The sequence below is a fragment of the Oryx dammah genome, unplaced genomic scaffold, assembly GCF_014754425.2.
Source record: "Oryx dammah isolate SB20612 unplaced genomic scaffold, SCBI_Odam_1.1 HiC_scaffold_28, whole genome shotgun sequence".
Lineage (NCBI taxonomy): Eukaryota > Metazoa > Chordata > Mammalia > Artiodactyla > Bovidae > Oryx > Oryx dammah.
The window spans coordinates 10,970,144-10,996,578 of NW_024070212.1; the positions used below are offsets into that span (position 1 = coordinate 10,970,144).

At 36.5% G+C, this 26,435-nt stretch overlaps 1 pseudogene; it reads left to right on the plus strand.

Annotated features, from left to right (window-relative positions):
• Positions 1 to 7,539: 7,539 nt before the first annotated feature.
• LOC120855436 lies at positions 7,540 to 21,970 on the plus strand (annotated as a pseudogene).
• Positions 21,971 to 26,435: the final 4,465 nt, after the last annotated feature.

Genomic DNA, 26,435 nt, shown 5'->3' on the forward strand with positions numbered 1-26,435 from the left:
CATGAATCCACCACAGGTATACACATGTTCCCCATCCTGAACCCCTCTCCCTCCTCCCTCCCCAGACTATCCCTCTGGGTGGTCTCAGTGCACCAGCCCCCAGCATCCAGTATCATGCATTGAACTTGGACTGGCTATCTAGGTTGGTCATAACTTTTCTTCCAAGGAGTAAGTGTCTTTAATTTCATGGCTGGATTCACCATCTGCAGTGATTTTGGAGCCCCCCAAAATAAAGTCTGACACTGTTTCCACTATTTCCCCATCTAGTTGCCATGAAATGATGGGACTGGCTGCCATGATCTTCGTTTTCTGAATGTTGAGCTTTAAGCCAACTTTTTCACTCTCCTCTTTCATTTTCATCAAGAGGCTTTTTAATTCCTCTTCACTTTCTGCCATAACGATGGTGTCATCTGCGTATCTAAGGTATTGATATTTCTACCGGCAACCTTGATTCCAGCTTGTGCTTCCTCCAGCCCAGCATTTCTCATGATGTACTCTGCATATAAGTTAAATAAGCAGGGTGGCAATATACAGCTTTGAAGTACTCCCTTTTTTATTTGGAACCAATCTGTTGTCCCATGTCCAGTTCTAATTGTTGCTTAATCTTCAGTTCAGTTCAGTTCAGTTCAGTCACTCAATCGTGTCTGACTCTTTGTGACCCCATGAATCGCAGCACTCCAGGCCTCCCTGTCCATCACCAACTCCTGGAGTTCACTCAAACTCACGTCCATTGAGTAGGTGATTCAATCCAGCAATCTCATCCTCTGTCGTCCCCTTTTCCTCCTGCCATAATCCCTCCCAGCATCAGAGACTTTCCAATGAGTCATCTCTTCACATGAGGTGGCCAAGTACTGGACTTTCAGTTTTAGCATCATTCCTTCCAATGAAAACCCAGGACTGATCTTTAGAATGGACTGGTTGGATCTCCTTGCAGTTCAAGGGACTCTCAAGAGTCTTCTGCAACACCACAGTTCAAAAGCATCAATTCTTCAGAGCTCAGCTTTCTTCACAGTCCAACTCTCACATCCATACATGACTACTGGAAAAATCATAGCCTTGACTAGATGGACCTTGGTTGGCAAAGTAATGTCTCTGCTTTTCAATATGCTATCTAGGTTGGTCATAGCTTTCCTTCCAAGAAGTAATTTCATGGCTGCAATCACCATCTGTAGTGATTTTTGAGCCCCAAAAATAAAGTCTGACACTGTTTCCACTGTTTCCCCATCTATTTCCCATGAAGTGATGGGATCAGTGCCATGAACTTTGTTTCCTGAATGTTGTGCTTTAAGCCCAATTTTCACTCTTCTCTTTCACTTTCATCAAGAGGCTTTTTAGTTCCTCTTCACTTTCTGTCATAAGGGTGGTGTCATCTGCATTATCACCCTGAGAACTTCTGCTATCTGTCCCTGCAGATTTTAGGATTCTGCCAATCAATCACTAGGTGTTCTGACATTAGATAAAGTGGGAAAAGCAAGATTGACAAAGCCAACACCTATGATCACTACACTAATAGATGGTATAAAATAACTAGAGATATAAAAGTGGAAGAATTTTTCTAGGTAATGTTGTGAGGCACTGGTGTGAACCTCCCACAAGAGAAACCATTTCTAATAGAAGATACACTGTAGAGTAATAAAAAAAACTTATATCCATGCATATCTGAATTGGTAATCTATGTTTTTTATTCCCATGTCATACCAAGTATGAAAAGTTTTTGATAACACTGTTCATAACATTTTCCTTCAATGATTCTCAGATGCTAGCTTCTAAATGTATATACAAGATATTTTCGAATATTGATTCAAATAAGTAGGACAGTAGAGCCTACATGTTCTTTCCTGGGGAAATTCATATTCATGTCTAGAAATAACCTCTTTTTTTCTGTAAGATGAAAGTATTAAATAACAAATGTTTAAAAACCAGATCATGTCCTGTTGTTGCTGGTTACCGCAATAAAAGTTGCTTTGGATTAATTCTGGCAGATATAAAGTGTGTAATGAAGGAAACTAGATAAAAACAATATCAAATCTTTGTATTATCCAGAAGAAAATAAGAAATACTGTGGGAGTTATGTATCACAGTTATATAGCAAATGATCTTTCTGTGAATTTCTACAAGCCTTGAGGCTTTTTGAATCTTTTTCTCAGTTCTGCTGCTAATGTGTCTGCTCTTGAAGGATACAACTACTGTACTTGTGGTTTGCATATATAAAATGTATGCGCAGTGTTGTAATAATTTCCAAATTCCATTAATTATGAGGTTGTTATAAAGGTAAGTAAGAAATGGATGAAAATTATTAGGTACTTACCCTGATTAAGGTTACCTCTTGCTACAACTCTACTTTCTTCTCAGGGACCATTTTTGGGACACATATGCAGGCAGAATATTTAGCCTCTACATCTGTGGTCAGTAGCTCAGTAATGTATGTTTTTTCTACTTTTTTCCCACCCCTCAGAACTGGTTGTTCAATTTAGAGAGGCTGTAAAATCTTGTACATAAATGCTAGCAACCTACCTGCTCATGGTGAGAGTAGTATCTATGATAGTAAGTCTAGACTTAAGTTCCAGGACTTGAATTTGTACTAATTATCCTGCATATATTTGACAAGGTGATTGTGGTAGGGACTCCTGGTTATGTATTTATTATGCAATTTTAAGCAAGGAATAAGTATTAACTGGGAAGAAGTGGAAGTTGGAAATACTTATATCTTTAGAAGTCAAAGTTCATTTCAGTTCAGTTGCTCAGTCGTGCCTGACTCTGCGACCCCTTGACCCGCAGCACGCCAGGCCTCCCTGTCCATCACCAACTCCTGGAGTCCACTCAAACCCATAAACAATGAATTGAATAAGAAATTTCTTGGATAGAAGAAAAACTGATTTGAACTGAAAGGACTGTTTGGATGAAAATATATAGCCTTCAAAAACACATATTTGAAACATTCACTGGAAATATCATGCAAATTTCCAAATTTCCACAAAATCTTTCATGGAATTAAAAAGAGTAAACACACTCCAACTTATTTGGCACTAGGGTTATCAAGGAAGGCAAATGATCATTTCTCATGAAATATATGATAAATAGAATATCCAAAATAGCTACTTATAAATTCATAGAATTCATCATCAGCATACTGCAGTACACATGAGTATGAATAAATTAATTGCATTCCATTTAATTGGCAAATGTTAGACTATGAGATTTTAAAATGAACCATATATTGAAGCTTCAAAAATATCAAAACTAGAAATAAAAGCATGCAAGACCTAAACAGAGAAAACTTTAAAACATTATTAAAATATATTTTAAAAGACTATGGAAATTATGACATATGTAATATCATGGGTTAGAAGACTCAATAATTTACAGATATCAGTGCTCTCCATACAGATGTATGTTCCAAAAATATCCCAATGGAGACTCCAATTGTTTCCTTTTTTGTATGTGAAAACTACGAGGTATTAATAATTTCAAATTTATATGGATTTGAAATAGCCAAGACATTCATGAAAAACAAATTAACATGAATTGTTTTACTAAATATCAAGACTAATTTTACAACTAATTATGTAAGAAGTCAAGAGATAAACTGGCAAGTTTGGCCTTGGAGTACAAAATGAAATAGGGCAAAGTCTAACAGTTTTGTCAAGAGAACACCATGGTCATAGCACACACCCTTTACAAACAGCCCAAGAGAGGACCATATACATGGACATTACCAGATGGTCAATACAGAAATCAGATTGATTATATTCTTTGTAACAAGATAGAGAAGCTCTATACAGTCAGCAAGAACAAGACCTGAAGCTGACTGTGGCTCAGATAATCAGCTCATTATTGAAAAATTCAGGTTGAATTTGAAGAAAGAAGGGAAAACCACTAGTCCATTTAGGTATGACCTAAATCAAATATCTTATGGTTATACAGTGGAGATGACAATGAAATGCAAGAAGGCAAAGTGGTTGTCTGAGGAGGCCTAACATAGCTGAGAAAAGAAAAGAAGCAAAAGGCAAAGGAGAAAGGGACAGATGCACCCAACTGAATGCATATTTCCTAAGAATAGCAAAGAGAGATAAGAAAGCCTTCTTAACTGAACAATGCAAAGAAATAGAGGGTAACAGTAGAATGGAAATACTAGAGATCTCTTCAAGAAAATTAGAGATACCAAGAGAACATTTCATGCAAATATGTGCACAATAAAGGACAGAAACTGCAAGAACCTAACAAGCAGAAGAGATTAAGAAGAGGTAGCAAGTAAACACAGAAGGTCTTAATAACTTGGATAACTATTGTGGTGTGGTCATTCTCCTAGAGCTAGACATCCTGAAGTATGAAGTCAAGTGGCCCTTAGGAAGCATTGCTACAAACAAAGCTAATGAATATGATGGAATTTCAGTCAAACTATTTCAAATCCTGAAAGATTATGCTGTGAAAGTGCCACATTCAATATGCCAGAAAATTTGAAAAACTCAACAGTGGCCACAGGACTGGAAAAGGTCAGTTTTCATTCCAATCCCAAAGAAGGACAATGCCAAATAATGCTCAAACTACCATATAATTGCACTAATTTCATATGCTAGCAAGGTTCTGGCTTAAGTTCTTCAAGCTAGGCTTCAACAATATGTGAATTAAGAACTTCCAGATGTTCAAGTTGGGTTTCAAAGAGGCAGAGGAATCAAGATCAAATCACCAACATCCATTGGATCATAGAAAATCAAGGGAATCCCAGAAAAAATAAATCTGCTTCTATTTCATTGACTATGATAAACACTTTGACTGTGTGGATCACAACAAACTTTGGAAAATTCTTTAGAGATGGGAGTACCAGACTACCTTAACTGTCTCCTGAGAAACCTGTATGCAGGTCAAGAAGTAATAGTTAGAAACTGACATGGAACAACTGACTGGTTCAACATTTGAAGAAGAACTACAACAAAACTATGTATTGTCACTGCTTACTTAACTTATATGCAGATTACATCATGTTAAATATCAGGCTGGGTGAATCACAAGCTGGATTCAAGATTGCCAGGAGAAATATCACCCACCTCACATATGCAGATTATGCAGGTTCAATACTTTGGCCACCTGATGTGAAGAGCTAGCTAATTCATTGGAAAGCATCTTAATCCTGGGAAAAAGGAAGACAAAGGAGAAGGAGGCAGAAGAGGATGAGATGGTTAGAAAGCATCACCGACTCAATGGATTCAACTTTGAACAAACTTTGCATGATAGTAGAGGTCAGAGGAGCCTGGCATGTTGCAGTCCACAAGGTTGCAAAGAGTCAGGCATAATTTAATTAGCCTGAACAGCAAGAATTATGCAACTACTGACCCAGGTGACATACAAACCAAAAGACAAGAAGGGAGAGCTGCTGAACATGCACACCTGAAAACTTGCTTGAACAAATATAACTGTATAGCAATGAGAAAACAGCAACTTTTCAAAAACTTATTCTAGGAAAATAGAATATTCATATACAAAAAAAGAAAGCCTATACATACACAGCAAAAAATAATTTCTGAGTATCAAAGCCTAAATTTCAAGTGCAAACAATGAATTTCTTAAAGGATGATGTAAAAATATACCTTCACAATAACATTAGATTAAGAAAAGGTTGCTTAAACTGGACAAAATACTCTTATTTGGAAATGAAAGAAATTACATTGAACTTGAGAAATTTTGTTCATCTAAAAAGCACCATTCAGCAAAAAGATAGGTAAGACTCATAAAACTAAAAAGAAAATTAAGAAACTAATTAATGTAAAATTGGGAATAGTGATTAATTTTGGAGGATGGGGGACTGTAATACAGAGGGATACCTGGAGGGATTCCTGGCTAGAAAAGTTTCTTTTCTTGTTCTGAGTAGTATTTATAGAGATGTTGGCCTCACAAAAATTCACTAAGTTATGGACTTCCCTTGTGGCTCAGAAGGTAAAGCGTCTGCCTACAATGCAGGAGACCTGGGTTCGATCCCTGGGTCGGGAAGTTTCCCTGGAGAAGGAAATGGCAGCCCACTCCAGAACTCTTGCCTGGAAAATCCCATGGACGGAGGAGCCCCGTAGGCTACAGTCCATGGGGTCACAAAGAGTCGGACACGACTGAGTGACTTCACTTCACTATGGATTTGTTTGGTTGATGTTCTGTATCGATGTTTTATTTTACAATATGACAAGTAAATAAATAAATCGATAGAATGAGAGAAAATGGATGCCTCATCTATTTTTGGGAAAAGGCTCTTACACAGTGTATACAAAAATCACTAGCAAAAATAAAACAATCGACAATCCAGTCAATAGTAAAAATGGTCAAGACTTATAAATAGATCCTTCATAAAAGAAAATGCTGCAATGTCCAATAAACCTGTGAAAATGTGTTTAATCTCATTAGTAAGGATGATAATGAACATTAAAATCCCAATGAAATACCACAACACAGCCTCTTATTTGTTTTAAATTTCAAGAATGGATTCACAAGTGAATGAAGCTGTGGATTAACAAGAACTCTTTTATGGTTCTGGTGACAAGGTATACTGATCCAGGTACTTTAGAATGCACTATGCTATTATACACTTATTTTGTAGATACTCTTACCTCATGGCCCAGTTTTCTACTCTTAGGTATACCTTCTAGGTCATTGTATGCACAAGTGTACCATAAGACATATATTATAGTGTTCATAGAAGCAATATTTGCAATAATTCAAAGCTGAGAATTACTTAAATATTCACTAATAGTGTAATAGATAGATAGATTGCAGAATCTTCAAACAGAGTATTAGCATATGGCAATTAAATGAATAACTGTAACTCCATACTTCAGAATACATGTGAAACTCGCCTTTTCCCCTTTAGACTATATGTTCCTTCAACAACCTAAGAGAGGGGTTAAGATTAAAAGACTTTTTTTTGGCCCTGTTTCTAATTAGACATTTCAAATTTTTCTTACTAGGAAAGTTTTAATGGAAAACTGTTAGATATATACTCCTGTCTGTCAATAAAGTATTAAAATAAGGAATCAGTAAAGGTATAAAACAGAAGATAAGTGGCTTCTGTTCTCCACCTAATGCAAAAAGTGGCCATTTCTTTTTTCTCTAGATATTTAGAATTAAGTGTTCAAGAATGTGCTGTACCATGGTGAAAACAAAAACACAAAATATATAGATTTTACTCTTAAGAAACTCACATTCTTCTTGTGTAGGGACAGACAATTATGATATAACACAGATTAAATTTTTCACAGATCTATGAGAGCACAGAGGAGACTCTGAACTGATAAAAGACTGCTGGAAGTTTCAGTCATGTTGGTCAATGTCCCCAGTTGTCTGCTCTACCTCAATGTCTCGGCCTCATCCAAGGAGCTATCTATATAAGGGAAAGAGACAGGCAGGTGGAGTCCTCCCTGGGTCAGAATAAATCTCAAACACTGATCTCAGGATCTATTCCCCTAAAGGGGGCAGAATTTGTTTTATTCTTTTATGGAGCAAATTATATTACAGGATAAAGTTGAAGAAATAAAGCAATCATCAAGTTAGTAGGCGTATATGGCTAGGAAAAAGACATTCAAAGTGAGTGTTATTAAAACCACTTTCATCCGAGGTGATCATGAGCTTTACCAAACTGGCCCTTGAAGAATAACATCAGAGACCTAACACTTTAGAAGGGGGCTATAATTTGATAAAATATCAAGTCAGTCACTAACCAGATATAAAAGTGAATAACAGAAGAAAGGTGAAGTGTTTGTGTGTGTTTGAAGAAGGAGGAACAAAGACCAGAGTTTCTAAGATGTATTATCTAAAATATTTAGTTTTCATCATGAATAACAACAACAAAAATAGGAGACATGGAAAGAAATAGGAAGACATTGCCCATTATCAGAAAAACAAATGAGGTAAAAATAAAAACTGTTCATGAGTATGACTATATTTTAAAGTCAAAAACTTCCAAGTATCTATTATAAATATACTCAAATAACTTTTAAAAAGCTAAACAAAAACATGATTAAGGAAGTAAAGTAAGATACCATGACAATTTTGATAAACTACTGAATATCAATTTTTTTTTTTAATTTATTTATTTATTTTTAATTTTTACTTTACAATTCTGTATTGGTTTTGGCATAGATTGACAAATCTTCTTGGATAATGACTTTACATTGAAGAAAGCATTTTAAATATTTGTTTGGAAAAAATATACATTATAAAATTATATCTGTTTATGATTTTTTAAAGTGAAATATGAAGTTCAATGGTTTGATGAGTCATGATTTTCTGTTTATGACTATCGTTAAATGAATACTTATTTCCATTTTTTATGGCAAGTATAGTTTAAATCAAGCATAAAAATTGATATGATAGTTCCTAAAATATGACGTATGTGGTATGAAACAATCCCATTTTATTATAACCTCAGTTGTGTCTCAACTGTCATTTTGTATATTTTCTCATTTTAAAAGCTTTTGATATGAAATATAAGAACAAACAAATAAGCAAAATAAATGAACAAACCAGTCCAAACAATAGTGGTTACCAGATGGAAAGCAGCCAAAAGGAGGAAAAATGGGTAAATGGAAAGAACTGCATGCTGATAAACAGAAATTAAAATTTTGGTGATTACCACACTACAGTGTATACAAAAGCAGACATAAAGTTGTGCACTTAGAAGCTATGACAAACCTAGACAGTATGTCAAAAAGCAGAGATGTCACTTTGCCAACAAAGGTCATTGTAGTCAAAATTATGGTTTTTCCAGTAGTCATGTATGGATGGGAGATATAGACCATAAAGAAGGGAAAGCACTGAAGAACTGATGCTTATAAAATGTTTCAAATGATAATTATAATTGAAAATTCTATCATGATAGTATTTCTCAGAAGTTGAAAAGTTGAATATTAATGATAGGCAATGAGTTTTTTGCAAGCCCAGTAAATTTCACATCATTGTTTTTAAAAATAATACAAAAAGGAAGTAAAGATACTGTTCTCCAATAAGCTGTTAAAAGTCACATTTAATGATAACCATTGGGCTATTAATGAAATATAGCTTAGAAGAAATTCAGAACATTGAGCTATCTTTATTTATAAAAAATTGGAATGAAAATGATCCAGATCAATTTTTTTTCAGCAAAGAGAAATATTAGTCATGGACATGTGAGGTAAATTTTCAAAGCATCATTTTTATTTAGGGATAACTTTATATCAAAGTTTTATTTACATTTATTAACATTTCTCTCTTACCCAAAATATATTAAAACATTTTAAAAAATCAACCTATAAACATTTTTGTTGCAGAGAACTTTGATAAGATGATCAATTAAAAAGTGATAAGTACATATGTAAAATAAAAATATGTTTATAGTTTATATATATACAAATACCAACAAAGTTCATAGAGTAAATAAAAGACAAGTTTTAAATGTAAAAATGCAAGGAAACAAATTACTTATGCATTTAAATTCCATAAATATTTTTAAATGAGCTACAGAAGTATATAAAATATCAATATATGCAATATAAAAAAATTTCATATGGAGAGATTATTTACCTCCTCTTATAAAGAATGGATGACTCTCAATATAAAGGGCATTTCCCAAAGAGATATTTTAAATGACCTCAGAAGTGGGAAAAAGAGACTAGTTTGGCATTTTTGTGACAACTTGAGGGAATACAAAGTGAGTATTATCCATGCAGAAGCTTTCATGGTTGGATCACTGGATTTTTTATCAGCTTGCCCAGATGTGTGGCAGATTCATGTCAATGTATGGCAAAACCAATACAGTACTGTAAAGTAAAAAAAAAAAAAAAAAAGACTGAATGAGATTTAAAAAAAAAGAAAAAGAAAAGCATTGCATTAAAGCTATAATGAAGTTGGGAATCAATTTTACTCTTTTCCTAGTTTCACATAGAACTAGTGAGGGACAAAATACTAATAAAATATTTGGGAACTCATTGTGGTACCTTCAAGTCCTGAAGTCCCTAGCCAATTCATATTCTCCTTTTCACTTTTCAGAATCATTTATAGTTATCTGTTGAATTATTCCCAAGTTATTTGGTTTTATTTAGAGGGGGAAACAAATATATAACATTTAGTCTAAGATGTGAGTAAACTGAACTTTTTAAAAATTTGCCAAGATGTTCACCAAAATTCCTGTATATTTTGTCATTTTTATATTGACAACGGAAGTCGAGTTACAGTTTTTCCAAATCGTCACTAATACTGGTATGACCAATCATTTTTTTAAAGACACTCTAATAGTTCTGTAGTAAAATTGCAATGTGCTTTTAATTTGTGTTTTCTAAAAACTCATAAAGCTTAGTATATTTTCAAATGATCCTTGATCATCCATATATATTCTTTAAAGGTTTTAAAAATCTCTGTGTCACTATATCAATGTATATACATATCCATACAACTTTGGAAATATGATTAGTTGACCAACTTTATGTAGTCATAACGTCAGTGGAAGTGTTGGACTACAAAGATGTACTTTATTCCATCATGAATTAGAATACCAACGTTTCTTATTTTACAAGTGTTCTCAACACTTCTCCATGGCACCTTCTCCAATCACTCTGGTCCATGTTCTCTTATTTTGTCTGACCACTGTTTGAGTCCTCAGCATACTGCAGCATAATTCACTCATATTGGCTCTACTTTCATTCTAAAAATGAATCCCCCTAAAACCAAGTTCCTCTGCCAATTTATATTAACATCTCTATCCATACTTTTATTCTCTTTCTTGCCCTGCACTTGTTTTCCCTGAAGACTGGGGAATATCAAAGAAACTGGAAGATTGTAATCAAGCAGGACAATACAGGGCCTTCCCTCCCAGCATGTCCTCTGACTGCTTCTTATTTGTAGAAAATCTTCCCCGAGTCACAAAAGACGGCTCAATTGTTAATAATTGGAATAATATGAACATGTAGTACCAAAAATAACAATTATATCAGAACTCATAATAATTTAAACAATATATTTGCCACATGGCAGAGTCAGAGATTATTTACTCACTCCCTGAAGGACATAGATAACAGTGTCTGACATTCATTCCTGAGTTGTTTTACAGATATTAAAACTCCCACAATGTGGAAGAAATTAATTGCATGATGACCATAAACAGGTAACTCCCAAACTGAATGGAGCCTGAGGATGAATGATGTTAACCTTCATGATATCACCCTGTCATTTCACCATCAACAAATCAGAGAACTGTTCATGAGCTGATCACACACTCTGCAACCCTCTCCCTCAATTTGACTTTAAAAATTCTTATCTGAAATCTATTGGAGAGTTCAGATTTTTAAGCACAGCACCCATACTCCTTGCTTGGCCTTACAATAAATGCTGCACTTTCCTTCATCACACTAAAAGTCAGTCCACTGACTTTACTGGGAATGGGTTAGCAGATTCAATTTGGGTGTATAACATTTTTCACACCAAGGTATAAATCCTTGTAAGACGATACTATTCCTTCCACTTTTCTAAGTTCTCCTATAGTACAGTTTTTAAACACTGTAGCTCTTAGTCAGTACTCCAGGAAGAAGTCAATGACTAGAAGAAACACATTAAAAAAACATTTACTTATGTTTTATGGACTATGCCAAAGCCTTTGACTGTGTAGATCACAACAAACTGGAAAATTCTTCAAGAGATGGGAATACAAGACCACCTTACCCCCCTCCTGAGAAATCTGTAAGTAGGTCAAGAAGCAACAGTTAGAACTGGACATGGAACAATGGACTGGTTCCAAATTGGGACAGGAGTACATCGAGGATGTATATTGTCACCCTGCTTATTTTATATGCATAGTACATCATGTGAGATGTCAAGATGGATGAAGCACAGGCTGTGATCAAGATTGCTGGGAGAGATAACAATAATCTCAGATATGCAGATGACACCACCCTTATGGCAGAAAGTGAAGAAGAACTAAAGAGTCTCTTGATAAAAGTGTAAGAGGAAAGTGAAAAAGCTGGCTTAAAACTCAGCTTTCAAAAAGCTAAGATCATGGAATCTGATCCCATCACTTCATGGCAAATAGATGGGAAAACAATGGAAACAGTGACAGACTTTATTTTCTTGGGCCCAAAATCACTGCAGATCTTTAGTGCAGCCATGAAATTAAAAGACACTTGCTTCTTGGAAGAAAAGCTATGACCAACATAGACAGTATAAGAAAGCAGAGACACTACTTTGCCAACAAAGTTCCGTCTAGTCAAAGCTACGGTTTTTCCAGTAGTCATGTGTGGATGTGAGAGTTGGACCCTAAAACAAGCTGAGCGCTGAAGAACTGATGTTTTTAAACTGTGGTGTTGGAGAAGACTCTTGAGAGTCCCTTGGACAGCAATGAGATTAAATCAGTTAATCCTAAAGAAAGTTAGTTCAGTCACTTAGTCATGCCCGACTCTTTGTGACCCCATGAATTGCAACACGCCAGGCCTCCCTGTTCATCACCAACTCCCAGAGTTCACTCAAACTCACATCCATCGAGTCAGTGATGCCATCCAGCCATCTCATCCTCTGTTGTCCCCTTTTCCTCCTGCCCCCCAATCCCTCCCAGCATCAGAGTCTTTTTCAATGAATCAACTCTTCGCATGAGGTAGCCAAAGTATTGGAGTTTCAGCTTTAGCATCACTCCTTCCAATGAACACCCAGGACTGATCTCCTTTAGGATGGACTGATTGGATCTGAGTTAAATTCACCCATTCCAGTCCATTTTAGTTCACTGATTCCTAGAATGTCGATATTCACTCTTGCCATCTCCTGTTTGACCACTTCCAATTTGCATTGATTCATGGACCTGACATTCCGGGTTCCTATGCAATATTTCTCTTTACAGCATTGGACCTTGCTTCTATCACCAGTCACATCCACAACTGGGTATTGTTTTTGCTTGGCTCCATCTCTTCATTGTTTTTGGAGTTATTTCTCTACTGATCTCCAGTAGCATATTGGACATCTACCGACCCAGGGAGTTCCCCTTTCAGTATCCTATCATTTTGCCTTTTCATACTGTTCATGGGGTTCTCAAGGCAAGATAACTGAAGTGGTTTGCCATTCCATTCTCCAGTGGAACACATTCTGTAAGACCCCTCCACCATGACCTTCCCATCTTGAATGGCCCCACATGGCATGGCTTAGTTTCATTGGGTTAGACAAGGCTGTAGCCTTTGTGATCAGATTGGCTAGAGTTCTGTGATTATGGTTTCAGTGTGTCTGTCCTCCTATGCCCTCTCCCAACACCTACCATCTTACTTGGATTTCTCTTACCTTGGACGAGGGGTATCTCCTCACGGCCGCCCCTCCTGACCTGGAACTTGGAGTAGCTCCTCCTAGTTCTCCTGGACCTGTGCTGCAGCTGCTCCTTAAATGTGAGGTTGCTCCTCTCGGCCACCTCCCCTGATGTTAAAGCTGAAGCTCCAATACTTTTGCCACCTGATGTGAAGAACTGACTCATTAGAAAAGACCCTGATGCTGGGAGGGATTAAGAGCAGTAGGAGAAGGGGACGACAGAGGATGAGATGATTGAATGATATCACGATTTGATGGACATGAGTTTCAGCAAGGGCTGAGAGTTGATGAAGTACAGGGAAGCCTGGCGTGCTGAAGTCCATGCGGTCACAAAGAGTTGGACATGACTGAGCAACTGGACTGAACTAAGTTGGGATAGACATGTACATTCTGTCATATTTAAAATGAATAGCCAAGAAGGACCTCTTGTATAGCGCATGGAACTCTGATCAATATTATGTGACAGCCTGAATGGGAGGGGAGTTGGGGGAGAATGTATGACTGAATCCCCTTGCTGTCCACCCAAAACTGTCACAACATTGCAAACTGGACATGCCCAAATACAAAATTAAAAGTTTACATAACAAAAAAGAAGGAAAATATTATGGTAGTGAAAAAGTGAATTGAATGAGCATTAAGGATGCAGTTTACTCCCCTCCTGCCAAAATAAAACTTATAAGGTTGCAGGAAGCTTTGGTTATGGGCAAAATATGAACTCTGCAAGCTTTAAATCTCCAAAGATTCCTAGAAGTGCTCAAGTCACATGTTATACAAAGCCCTGTAACTAATGAGAACAAATTACAAAATTGAGAAAGTTCTCTCTCTCTCTCTCTCTCTCTGATGAAAGAAAAGAAAATCCCTCATGGTCTCCTAACTTAGGTTAAACCTCTAGAGCTGAGGAACCTCAAGCCCTCATAATTATCAGACAATATTTCTAAAGGGATAGAAAGAAAGGCTCTAAACTATTGCAATTTAGTAAGTGTTGGAAACTGATCATAGCACACATAGCTTAGCCTCACAACTCTTGTCAAAAAACTCCAGAATCATAGAGAGCTGAAGTGCAGAAACCCAGGACCTCTTTTTTTACTTCCTAGGTGGGGAGACTCAGACCCGGAAGGTACAGGGACTTTCCTGAGGTCACTAAAGTATCAGTGATAAAGTCAAGAATCCAGTCTTTGACCAGTGGTTTTCACAATAAGTTGATCTTTGCTTCTTTTTGAGTGAAGAACAAAGTATGTTTATATCAATGTGAAGACTATCTTAGAAGAATGTAACTGTTATCTCTGAATAGGCTTTGGAAGTTTGATAAAATAAACAAGGTAGGAAACTATTCTAGATGGTTTGACTCTCTTTTCATCGTAATTAATTGTCACTAGATTTTCCATAAATTATTTATCTTAACCTTGGAAAGAGTACATATTTCTCTTGTCAGTGGATCCACATCCCAAATTAAATTAGAAAATAATGGATGTAATGACAACTTCAGAGATAGCTGAGGGTAGGGTGAGGTGTATGCAATATAATAAGTACATACTGGGTTCATGTTGAGCTATGGCAAAACCAATACAATATTGTAAATAAATAAATAAATAAAATCTGGAAAAAATTTAAAAAAATAAAAGAGAACAGAGACAATCATATAAAATATTTTTATTTTTATATTTTTATTTTTTTTAAATTTTATTTTTACTTTATTTTACTTTACAATACTGTATTGGTTTTGCCATACATTGACATGAATCCACCACGGGTGTACATGAGTTCCCAATCTTGAACCCCCCTCCCACCTTCCACCCCATATCATCTCTCTCAATCATCCCCGTGCACCAGCCGCAAGCATCCTGTATCCTGCATCAAACATAAAATATTAAAAAAAAAAAAGACTCTGATAATGGGAAAGATTGAAGATAAAAGCAGAAGAGGGCAGCAGAGGATGAGATAGTTAGCATCACCATCTTAATGGACATGAGTTTGAGCAAACTCTGGGAGATAGTGAAGGACTGGGAAGCTTCATGTGCTGTAGTCCATGGGGTTGCAAAGAATAGGACATGACTGAGTGACTGAACAAGAACAACAAAATTCTTTTTATGATTACATGTAATAAATGTAAATATATACATAAATTATATATATATATTATATATGTGTGTATGTATTTTCCCACTTGGTGGTACTTAGTTAATCCTTTAGTGATTAAATAATCTGAATAATTGCATTATTACATATTTACTGTGAATAGTCATGAGAATTTAAGAACCTTTGTATGTAGATTGCTCTACTGATGGAAGTTTTCACAATGGCTTAGGGAGAAACAGAGAAAGCAGCATTTTCTGACAGAGAGATAAAGTTCTTTTGAAACAGTCCAGAATGCTTCAGAAAGTTATTTATAGGGGAAATTATTTGCAAGTGAAGATTTGTACACCAAGGAAACTCATGCTGTGTTTGAATACTAGGAGGCTTACCTAAAAAGCTATATTGATGTAGCCCAAGGATGAATTCAATATTCTTCAACTTAATATATGCTTAGGAAAGAAGTCAGAGAAATACTCCAGTCTTCTCTTCAGAGGAGAGTTACTCACAGATAAGAAGGTATGGATACAATGAGAGAAGGAAACAGGAATGCGAAAAGACTTCACATAAAAGATTAGGTCATGTGACTCCTTGTGACTATGAAATAATACAATTCTTGTCAGATCTAAAAGGACAGGAGAGTCCAAGGGACCTATGAGGTAGAGTCCATAGGTTGTGAATTACTCATGGAAACATTTGTAATTTAGACCATTGTGCTACTGCTTTTTCTCACTGTTAGTGACCAGAGAGATTCTCCCATGAAAATCTTTAAAACAAAAGCAAAAAACATAATTTTTATTTTATATGGAGTATAGCTGATTTACAATGTTGTGTTAGTTTCAGGTGTATAGCTAAGTGATTTGTTATATATAATCCATTCATTTTCAGATTCTTTTCCCATATGGTTATTATAGAATATAATGGTATTATAGAATACCGAGTAGAATTTCCTGTGGAATATAGTAGGCTCTTGTTGGTGATTTATTTTATATAGTCAGTATGTGTTAATCTAAAATTTCTAATTTATCCCTCCCCCTTCATGCTTCCTGTTTGCTAACCATAAGTTTGTTTTCAAAGTCTGTGAGTCTGTTTAATTTTGTAAATAAGTTCATTTGAATCATTTCTTTAAGATTCCACATATAAGTGATATCATATGATATTTGTATTTTTTTGTATGACTTCACTCATTCTGATAATCTCTAGGTCCATCCATTTATTACAAATGGCATTATTTCAATCTTTTTTTGAGATTGAATAATATTCAATAATGTTGAGTAATATTCCACATATATATACATAAACATATATATAAACATATATACATATATATACACTCTACATCTTCTTTACCCATTTCTCTGTTGAAAGACATTTATTTTGCTTCAATGTCTTGCCTACTGTGAATATTGCTTTAATGAACGTCGTGGTGCATGTACCTTCAGATTAGGGTTTTCTCTGGATATATGCCAGAAACTGAGACTGCTAGATCATATGGAATTTATATTTTTAACTTTTTTTTTTTTTTAAAGAACTGTTTTCCACAGTGGTTGTAACAATTTATATTCCTACCAGCAGTGTAGAAGGGTTCCCTTTTCTCCACAAGCTCTCCAGCATTTATTATTTGCAGACTTTTTGATGATGTGAGTTGATCTTTTTGGATCAGTGTGAGATGCTATCTTTTTGGATCTACCTTCTAGATGAATGAAAATAAAACAAAATAAGCAAATGGGACCTAGTTAAACTCAAACAAAGGCAGCTCCAGAGCCCATAGATAAAATGAAAACACAACCCACAAAATGGGAGAAACTATTTGCAAACAAAGCAACTGACAAGGGATTAACCTCCAAAATATACAGATAGCTCATACAGCTCTATATCAAAAAGTAAGAAATCCAGTCAAAAAATAGGTGGAAGGCTTAAATAGACATTTCTCCAAATGAGACATAGATGGCCAAAAATCACATGAAAAGATGCTCTCAGTTCAGTTCAGTTCAGTTGATCAGTCGTGTCCGACTCTTTGCAACCCCATGAATTGCACCACGCCAGGCCTCCCTGTCCATCACCAACTCCCAGAGTTCACTCAGACTCACATCCATCGAGTCAGTGATGCCATCCAGCCATCTCATCCTCAGTTGTCCCCTTCTCCTCCTGCCCCCAATCCCTCCCAGCATCAGGGTCTTTTCCAATGAGTCAACTCTTCACATGAGGTGGCCAAAGTACTGGAGTTTCAGCTTTAACATCATTCCTTCCAAAGAAATCCCAGGGCTGATCTCCTTCAGAATGGACTGGTTGGATCTCCTTGCAGTCCAAGGGACTCTCAAGAGTCTTCTCCAACACCACAGTTCAAAAGCATCAATTCTTTGGCACTCAGATACATGACTACTGGGAAAACCATAGCCTTGACTAGACAGAACTTAGTTGGCAGAGTAATGTCTCTGCTTTTGAATATTCTATCTAGGTTGGTCATAACTTTTCTTCCAAGGAGTAAGCGTCTCTTAATTTCATGGGTGCAGTCACCATCTGCAGTGATTTTGGAGCCCAAAAAAATAAAGTCTGACACTGTTTCTACTGTTTCCCCATCTATTTCCCATGAACTGATGGGACCAGATGCCATGATCTTCATTTTCTGAATGTTGAGCTTTAAGCCAACTTTTTCACTCTCCTCTTTCACTTTCATCAAGAGGCTTTTGAGTTCCTCTTCACTTTCTGCCATAAGGGTGGTGGCATCTGCATATCTGAGGTTATTGATATTTCTCCTGGCAATCTTGATTCCAGCTTGTGCTTCTTCCAGCCCAGAATTTCTCATGATGAACTCTGCATAGAAGTTAAATAAGCAGGGTGACAATATACAGCCTTGATGTACTCCTTTTCTTATTTGAAAGCAGTCTGTTGTTCCGTGTCCAGTTCTAACTGTTGCTTCCTGACCTGCATACAGATTTCTCAAGAGGCAGGTCAGGTTGTCTGGTATTCCCATCTCTTTCAGAATTTTCCACAATTGATTGTGATCCACACAGTCAAAGGCTTTGGCCTAGTCAATAAAGCAGAAATAGATGTTTTTTCTGGAACACTCTTGCTTTTTCATGATCCAGATTCTCTACATAACTAATTATTAGAGAAAAGCAAATCAATACTATAATGAGAAGTCTCCTGTGAGAATGCTTAATCTTAGCCTGAACCAAATCTAATGAATAATGAAAAGTGTATTCATCTTAATAACCAAGATCACACACTGTATATTGCTGAATAACAAAGTGAAATCAAAATTTCTTATATTCAACACTTTAAAAAACTTACTTATTCAACAATTACTCTAAATTATTTTCTTCTTAAAATGCTCTCTATTATCCTAGAAATACAGATATATATGACTCATCATCTGTTTCCTCAAGGAGAAAATATTGAGAAATAGAAAGAATGTACCATTTAAGTCAAAACAGTTTGATTCCTGTTACAAATATGATGCATCAGAGATGCAATTATTTCTAAAAATGAATAAAATAATCACACCTGGTCTATACATTTCATAGTTGTCCTATTTTATTTATTTTGTGCTGTGAAGAATAAATTTAATGAACATATAAAAGAATTCACAAAATGTGTGCTATACAATTGAGTTACTAATTATATTGATGTGTAGTTAAGGGAAAATCACAGGTCAATACAAACAAAGATGAGGAGATGTATTAAATATAGAGAAAAACATGTTGCGGAAGTTAAAGGAGGATGAGATTAAATAAGATGTAGAATTATCAAAGAACACATAAACTTATTAACATTTACCTTGTTCATATACTGAGCTTGGCATTGAAGACATGGGTATAATGTCAATTGTTACCTGACAATTATACATATATTTGAATTAATCAAAAGTATTGTAAGGGTTTTTGTATTCTATCTTCCCTCCCTCTCTTCAGAGTAGAAGGAAGAGAGCAAGTTCTTTACTTTTAACATTTAAAGACCTAACTCTCTTCTCCAAGAATTACTAATAGCTTTGAACTTCTCTTAATAAGCCATCAGCCAAATGTAGTCCACAAATTCCTAAGAAGACAAATATCAGCCTTCACTCATTAGATATTTATATACAATATTATACGTGTAATTTATTGTGTTAGACTCTGACTCTATTAACTACTGAGCAGTGATTTCAGGGTTCAGAATCTGATCCAACTCTGAGTCACCTTATGCACATGAATTTCCTTTATCTGGACATGAATCATAGAAGTTTCTGTCCTTTTTAAGTTATCAGATAAGAAAATCCTTTTTAAAATAAGCCAGAAAAAGTCATAATAAGTAATTGAAATTGGTTGCTCAACAAAGAAGAAAAAAGTTAATGAAAATACACGATGTCCATGCTGCTGCTGCTAAGTCGCTTCAGTCGTGTCCGACTCTGTGAGACCCCATAGATGGCAGCCCATCAGGTTCCACCATTCCTGGGATTCTCCAGGCAAGAACACTGGAGTGGGTTGCCATTTCCTTCTCCAATGCATGAAAGTGAAAAGTGAAAGTGAAGTCACTCAGTCGTGTCGACTCTTCGCGATCCCATGGACTGCAGCCCACCAGGCTCCTCCGTCCCTGGGATTTTTCCAGGAAAGAGGACTGGAGTGGGCTGCCATTGCCTTCTCCACCATGTCCATACACACAGTTATTTTGCTGAACTAATAAACCAATAAATTAGTGCAGCCACTACAGAGAACAGTATAGAGGTTCTTTAAAGAAACTAAAATTAGAGTTACTATATGATTGTGCAAGCCCTCTCCTGAGCCCATATCCAGAGAAAAAGTTAATTTGAAAAGATTCATGCACTAATTACATTAGCCAAGACATAGAAGCACCTTAAATTTCCATCAACAGAGTAAAGGATAAAAGAGTCAGATATGAGTGAGATGACTTGCACAACACAGCACATACATGTATGCAATGGAATAATTAAGCCATAAAAAAGTGAAATAATACCATTTGCATCATTATGGATGGACAGAGATTATCATATTAAGTGAAGTAAGTCAGAAATGACAAACATAATATGACTTACATGTGGACTCTAGAAAGTGACACAAATTAACTTATTTACAAAAAAATAAAAGTAAACTCACAAACTTAGAAAACAAGCTTATAATTACCAAAAGGGATAGCAGGGGTGGGGAAGAAAGATAAATTGAGTCTGGGATTAACATACACCCATGGGCTTCCTTTCTGGCTCAGCTGGTAAATAATTTGCTTGCAATGTGGGAGACCTGGTTTTGATCCCTGGCTTGGGAAGATCCCCTAGAGAAGGGAAAGGCTACCCATTGGCCTGGAGAATTCCATGGACTATACAGTCCATGGGTTTGCAAAGAGTCAGACACAACTGAGTGACTTTCACTTTCACGATTATATGTAAAATTGTAAAGAACAGCAACCTACTCTATAGCACAGGGAATTATACTCAACGTCTTATAATAACCTATGATGGAAGAGAATCTGAATAAGATGGTTTATATAAATATACATATATATAAAACTGAATCACTTTGCTGTACACTTGAAACTAACATTGTAAATTAATTATATGTCCATTTAAAAAAAAGAATCAATTTGTAATTTTAACATTAACCATTTGTCTTATTCATAGAAAAAAAACATGTCAACTAATAATCAAAAATATAACATTTGTTTGTTGTTTCTTTTAGATTTCAGATGTCCAAACAACGAAAATCAACCAAACAGTCCTGGAAGAGTTCATTCTTGTTGGCTTTTCTGTTTACCCACATGCACAGACATTCCTCTTTGTGTTTTTCTTTTGCCTCTACCTTCTCACCCTCACAGGTAATCTGGCCAACATGAGTCTTACTTGGTTGGACAGACATCTCCATACACCCATGTACCTTTTCCTTAGTGCACTCTCTTTCTCTGAGACCTGCTATACATTGATCCCCAAGATGTTGACAGATCTCCTCATCAAATACAGAAATTTCAGTCATAGGTTGTGGCTTGCAAATGAGTTCCTTCTTGGGACTTGGTGGCACTAATTGTTTCATTCTCACTTTGATGGGATATGATCGCTTCCTGGCCATCTGCAATCCTCTCAGATATCCTTTGCTTATGTCCAATATGGCATGTGGAAAACTTGTGGTCTCTGCTTAGGCTGCTGGCTTCTTTATCTCTGTGACAGAGAGAGAATGGAATGGTAGTCAGAAGCTCTTTCTGCAGTCCCAACCTTGTCAAACACTTCTTCTGTCACATGAGGGCTGTTGTGAGGCTGTCCTGTCTAGACAGTGAACTCACAGAATTCATTGTAACAGCAATCTCAGTGTCAGGCTTGATAGACACCTTCCTGCTTATCATACTCATTTATGTGTTCATTCTCTCTACTGTTCTTAGGATCCCTTCAGCTGAGAGCAAGCAGAAGGCCTTTTCTACCTGTGCCTCCCACCTCACAGTGGTCATCATCTACTTTGGTTTTGCATCTATTGTTTATCTGAAGCCAGAAGCAGCAGGGGGAGATGACACACTCATAGCAATCCCCTACACTGTCATTACTCCTTTCTTCAGCCCTCTCATTTTCAGCTTCAAGAATAAGGACATGAAGAATGCTTTCAGAAGGGCACTCGGAAAAACAAATTCCTTGAACAAATAATCTTGGTTTATTGCTGCATGACTGAATATTCCTAGATGTCAGTAAGGGATTTACCCTATGATATCTGAGGAGCCTGTACCATTTGCCTTTTTCCAGGGGTTGGCATATGGAGATCAAGTGACTGAGTCTAGGACCCAAGCGTTTACTTATCTTGTTAAGGAAGTTGTCTATCTCTTTTCATTCTGCATCTTCTACATCTGCTATACTCAACTCTACTTATACTAGTACTATCAGTTCTCTACTTCTACTTCAGTAACAGTCTCTGAAGATACTAGGCTTCTACCAATCAAACTGTGGGTTTATTGCAACTTTGATGAAGCGGGATAAGAAAGTCTGTGGAAGGGAAAAAAAAAAAACAACCGAGTGACCACTATATTCAAAAATGTTTAAAGATATCTAGAAATGTAAAGTTGAATAATTTATACAGGCAATGTTGTGAGGCACTGAATTGTGTCTCCCAGGAGATAAATCACTTTAATAGGAGGTTCAATATGTGGTAACCATCATCTCTTTATTTGTGCATATCTTAATTGACAACTGTATTTGTTAAGTACCATATCATACTGATCATTAAAAATTTTTAATAACACAGTTTATGATGGTATTCCTTAATGATTTTCAGATGCTAGCTTCTGAATTCACAGGATGTGTTGGAACGTTGATTCAAATAAGTCAACAGGGTAGTAGTGCCTACTTGTTTCATAACTGGGGGAGTCTATGTTGACAGCTGGAAATAACCTCCATTTTCTTTAAGATGAAGGCACTAAACAGCAAATGTTTGAAAAACTCTCATGGTATTGATAAGTGTGACATTAAAAAGTTTTTTGGAATAATTTTTACAGACATCTTATATGTAATAAAGGAAACTAGATAAACACAGCATCAAATTTTTATATTACTTAAAAGAAAGTAAATACTCTGGAGGTTATATATCACAGAAAATTAGCAAGTGGTCTTATGGAAAATTCCAGCATACAAGCCTGGGGCCATTGCTGAATCCTTTTTCAGTTCTGCTACTAACCAAATTCATGTCCTCTCATGAAAGTTATAACCACTGTTCTTGTGGTTTGTATATATAAAATGTATACAAAGTCTGGAGTAATTTCCAACCTAGATTGGGGATCATGTAAAGATAGGTAAGATGAAAATGATTATGTACTTGCACTGATTAGGTTAATTCTTGCCATGACTCTACTTTCTTCCCTGGGACCATTTTTGTAACACATGTGCAAGCAGAATATTTACCCCTCCTTCATCTGTGATGAAAGTGTTCCACCCCTGAGAACTGCTTAGTCAATCCAGAGAAGTTATACATCTTGGACATAAATACTAACAATCTGCTCACTCATAGTGAGTATAGAAGATAAAATGTTAAGTGTAGACTCAAGTTCCTGACTTGAATTTGGGCCAGTTAACCTGCATACATCTGACATGGTGACCATGGCAGGGATTGCTAGGTGCTACTTAATATAGATTGTGAAGCTAGAAAAAGCCAATTTGAGTAAATGGAATATCAGTTCAGTTCAGTTCAGTCACTCAGTCGTGTCCGACTTTTTGCGACCCCATGAATCGCAGCACGCCAGGCCTCCCTGTCCATCACCAACTCCCGGAGTTCACTCAGACTCACGTCCATCGAGTCAGTGATGCCATCCAGCCATCTCATCCTCTGTCGTCCCCTTCTCCTCCCGCCCCCAATCCCACCCAGCATCAGAGCCTTTTCCAATGAATCACCTCTTCGCATGAGGTGGTCAAAGTACTGGAGTTTCAGCTTTAGCATCAGTCTTTCCAAAGAAATCCCAGGGCTGATCTCCTTCAGAATGGATTGGTTGGATCTCCTTGCATTCCAAATGACTCTCAAGAGTCTTCTCCAGCACCACAGTTCATAATCATCAATTCTTCGGTGCTCAGCCTTCTTCACAGTCCAACTCTCACATCCATACATGACCACAGGAAAAACCATAGCCTTGACTAGATGGACCTTAGTCGGCAAAGTAATGTCTCTGCTTTTGAATATACTATCTAGGTTGGTCATAACTTTTCTTCCAAGGAGTGTCTATTAATTTCATGGGTGCAGTCACCATCTGCAGTGATTTTGGAGCCCAAAAAAATAAAGTCTGACACTGTTTCCACTGTTTCCCCATCTACTTCCCATGAAGTGATGGGACCAGATACCATGATCTTCATTTTCTGAATGTTGAGCTTTAAGCCAAATTTTTCACTCTCCACTTTCACTTTCATCCAGGGGCTTTTTAGTTCCTCTTCATTTTCTCCCATAAGGGTGGTGTCATTTGCATATCTGAGGTTATTGGTATTTCTCCCGGCAATCTTGATTCCAGCTTGTGCTTCTTCCAGTCCAGCGTTTCTCATGATGTACTCTGCATATAAGCTACATAAGCAGGGTGACAATATACAGCCTTGACGTACTCCTTTTCCATTTGGAACCAGTCTGTTGTTCCATGTCCAGTTCTAACTGTTGCTTCCTGACCTGCATATAGGTTTTTCAAGAGGCAGGTCAGCTGGTCTGGTATTCCCATCTCTCTCAGAATTTTCCACAGTTGATTGTGATCCACACAGTCAAAAGCTTTGGCACAGTCAATAAAGCAGAAATAGATGTTTTTCTGGAACTCTCGTGCTTTTTCAATGATCCAGTGGATGTTGGCAATTTTATCTCTGGTTTTCTGCCTTTTCTAAAACCAGCTTGAACATCTGGAAGATGAAATAGAATCTAGAAATACCTATATGCTTAGAAGTCAAGAAACACACTTCTAAATAAAGAATGAATCAAAATAAGAAATCCTGTGGCCAATAGAAAAGAAGATTTGAACTGTAAGAATTAAAAATACTATAGGACAAAGCTTTTGTATATATCTTTTCAGTGTTTGGATGAACTATGTAGTGTTCAAAATACATATTAGAAAAGTATATAGAAAGCAAATTTAGAAGATAAACATTTCTCTCAATAATTTAGTAAAGGAATAGCTAAACAGAAAGATTGTGAAGAAAAAACAAATATAAGAGCAGAGACTAAATATATATTAGCATGTGATTGTTGCTGTCTAATCATTAACCAGTGTCTGACTTTTGTAACCCTATGAACTGTAGCCCACTAGATGCTCTGTCCATGGGATTTTCCAGGCAAGTGTGTTGCCATTTCCTTTTCTAGGGAATCTTCCTCACCCAGGGATCAAACCCATGTCTCCTGAACTTTAGGCAGATTCTTTACTGCTGAGCCATCAGGGAAGCCACCAGTGGTTCAAAAAAGTCAGAGGTTGGAGTATTGAAAATATTGGTAAATTATGTTATTCTTTGATGAGATTGACTAGGGAATAAAGACAGATGACACAAAGAAACAACTATGGGAATGGAAATGGGGTTGCTTCTCAGGTCACAAAGACATTAAAGATGAATGAATACTGTTAATGATTTCATGGATATAAATATGAGGATTTACATAAAGTTGGAAAATTCTATAAGATACAACATAAGATACATGCTAAAACAAACACAAAAGTGAAACATTTAATTGTCAAGAAACTGAATTTTAATTATATTTCACATTGCAAAGTCTGAGTCCTTTAGTTTCATTTTTTTCTGAATTATTTTACTAATAAAACTTTTAATGGGAAGAAGCTAGATATTTATTCCTGTCAATGAGAAATATAGTATCTAACCAATGGAGGAATAAAGTAGGAGATCAGTGGCTTCTGTTTTCTTCCAAAATAGCAAAGATGTTCATTTTTTCACAAATACAATTGGTTCTCTCAGGAAATGCACATTCTTCTTGTGGAGAGAAAGACAATTAGTGAGAGTTGGACTGTGAAGAAAGCTGAGCACCAAAGAATTGATGCGTTTGAACTGTGGTGTTGGAGAAGACTGTTGAGAGTCCCTTGGAATGCAAGGAGATCCAACCAGTCCATCCTAAAGGAGATCAGTCCTGGGTGTTCATTGGAAGGACTGATGCTAAAGCTGAAACTCCAATACTTTGGCCACCTTATGTGAAGAGTTGACTCATTGGAAAAGACCCTGATGCTGGGAGGGATTGGGGGCAGGAGGAGAAGGGGACAACAGAGGATGAGATGGCTGGATGGCATCACTGACTCTATGGACATGAGTCTGAGTGAACTCCGGGAGTTGGTGATGGACAGGGAGGCCTAGGGTGCTGTGATTCATGGGGTCGCAAAGAGTCAGACATGACTGAGTGACTGAACTGAAGGTTTTCATAGATCTGTGGGCAAACTCAGAAGACACTAGACACATAAAACATTGCTGAAATTTTCAGTCATATTGTTGTTCAGTGTCCCCAGATAAGGCTGCTCTTCCTGTGTTCTCAGCCTCATCTAAGGAGCTCTCTAAACAGGAGAAGGAGACAGCCAGGAGTCCTCCCTGGGTCAGAACAAATTTCGAACACTGATTTTAGAAACTATCCCTTCAAAGGAGCCTGCATTTTGTTTTATACATTTGTGGA